The sequence below is a fragment of the Petromyzon marinus genome, unplaced genomic scaffold (assembly GCF_048934315.1).
Source record: "Petromyzon marinus isolate PM22_M1 ecotype Great Lakes invasive population unplaced genomic scaffold, UKy_Petmar_22M1.pri1.0 PM_G_Scaffold_71, whole genome shotgun sequence".
Lineage (NCBI taxonomy): Eukaryota > Metazoa > Chordata > Hyperoartia > Petromyzontiformes > Petromyzontidae > Petromyzon > Petromyzon marinus.
The window spans coordinates 65,001-67,500 of record NW_027423026.1 but is presented as its reverse complement, the minus strand read 5'-3'; positions in this window follow the sequence as shown (position 1 = coordinate 67,500).

Below are 2,500 nucleotides of genomic sequence, written 5' to 3'. Positions count from 1 at the left end.
GACTTGAGACAGGCTGGTACATGGCATGTCTCCAGGGAGGTGTTAAAGATGTTGGTGAACACCGGAGACAGCTGGCCAGCGCAGTGCCTGAGGGTGGCTGGAGAGACAGAGTCCGGCCCGGCTGCTTTGCGTGGATTCTGCCTCTTGAAAAGCCCATTAACTTCTCCCTCCTGAAAGGAGAGAGTCGTTTCTGTAGTATGGGTGGGGGATGGGGCCTCTTGGGTGGGAAGGGGTGGTTCAGGACAGTCCAATTGTCTTTCAAATCTACGGTAGAACTCGTTCAGGTCGTTGGCTAGGCGGGAGTCGTTAGTGGTGTGGGGCGCTCTGGGTTTGTAGTTGGTGATGTGCCTGAGCCCTTTGGCAGACAGAAGCAGCGTCGTTAGTAGAGAACTGGTGTTTTAGTGTCTCTGAGTACAGTCGTTTAGCCTCTCTCACCGCTTTGCTAAACCTGTTCTTCGACTCCTTGAATCTGTCTCTATCCCCACTCCTAAACGCTTCCTCCTTCTCCAACCTCAACCTTTTGAGCTTTGCTGAGAACCAGGGCTTGTTGTTGTTAAAGTTCACCCTGGTACGTGTTGGGATACAGCAGTCCTCACAGAAGCTGATGTACACAGCCTCTGTGAGTTCATCCAGACTATTGGTAGCAGTCGTGAACATATCCCAGTCAGTACAGTCTAAGCACGCCCGCAAATCTTCCACAGCCTCACTGGTCCACTGTTTAGATGTCCTCACAGCAGGTTTACAGAGTTTTAGTTGCTGCCTGTATGCACGAATCAGGTGGACCAAGGGAGTTCTGTGCGAGCCGAACAGCCCCGTGACCCACAAGAGAAACATCCCCGCCAAATTCGAGCGTTTGACGGGGTCTATCCGTGAAAAAATATTCACGTTTTTGAGTGCACATGCATTTCTGCTGCAAATGCCTCTGGAAGTTTCATGCCGTTCGTATGCCAATTGTGGCAACACGAAAATGACCCGTTTTCCCATTCCCAGGGATTTCTGTGCGACCCTAACAGCCCCGTGAGCCACAAGAGACACATCCCCGCCAATTTCTAGCGTTTCACGGGGTCTATCCGTGAAAAATATAGACGTTTTTGAGTGCACATGCATTTCTGCTGCAGATGCCTCTGGAAGTTTCATGCCGTTCGTACGCAATGTGGCAACACGAAAATGACCCCTTTTCCCATTCCGAGGGATTTCTGTGCGACCCTAACTAACAGCGCCCGTGAGCCACAAGAGAGACATCCCCGCCAATTTATAGCGTTTCACGGGGTCTATCCGTGAAAAATATAGACGTTTTTGAGTGCACATGCATTCCTGCTGCAAATGCCTCTGGAAGTTTCATGCCGTTCCTATGCAATGTGGCCACACAAAAATGACCCGTTTTCCCATTCCGAGGCATTTCTGTGCGACCCTAACAGCCCCGTGAGCCACAAGAGAGACATCCCCGCCAACTTCTAGCGTTTGACGGGGTCTATGCGTGAAAAATATTAAAATTTTTGAGTGCACGTGCCTTTCTGCTGCAAATGCCTCTGGAAGTTTCATGGCGTTCCTATGCAATGTGGCAACACGAAAATGACCCCTTTTCCCATTCCGAGGGAGTTCTGTGCCACCCTAACAGCCCCGTGAGCCACAAGAGACACATCCCCGCCAATTTCTAGCGTTTCACGGGGTCTATCCGTGAAACATATAGAAGTTTTTGAGTGCACATGCATTCCTGCTGCAAATGCCTCTGGAAGTTTCATGCGGTTCGTACGCAATGTGGCAACACGAAAATGACCCGTTTTCCCATTCCCAGGGATTTCTGTGCGACCCGAACAGCCCCGTGAGCCACAAGAGACACATCCCCGCCAATTTCTAGCGTTTCACGGGGTCTATCCGTGAAAAATATCAATTTTTTTTTGACTGCACATGCATTTCTGCTGCAAATGCCTCTGGAAGTTGCATGCGGTTCGCATGCAATGTGGCGACACGAAAATGACCCGTTTTCCCATTCCGAGGGATTTCTGTGCCACCCTAACAGCCCCGTGAGCCACAAGAGAGACATCCCCGCCAATTTCTAGCGTATCACGGGGTCTATCCGTGAGAAATATTCACTTTTTTGAGTGCACATGCATTCCTGCTGCAAATGCCTCTGGAAGTTTCATGCGGTTCGTATGCAATGTGGCGACACGAAAATGACCCGTTTTCCCATTCCGAGGGATTTCTGTGCCACCCTAACAGCCCCGTGAGCCACAAGAGAGACATCCCCGCCCACTTCTAGCGTTTCACGGGGTCTCTCCGTGAAAAATATCACATTTTTTGAGTGCACATGCATTCCTGCTGCAAATGCCTCTGGAAGTTTCATGCGGTTCGCATGCAATGTGGCGACACGAAAATGACCCGTTTTTTCCCATTCCGAGGGATTTCTGTGCCACCCTAACAGCCCCGTGAGCCACAAGAGACACATCCCCGCCAATTTCTAGCGTTTCACGGGGTCTATCCGTGAAAAATATTCATTTTT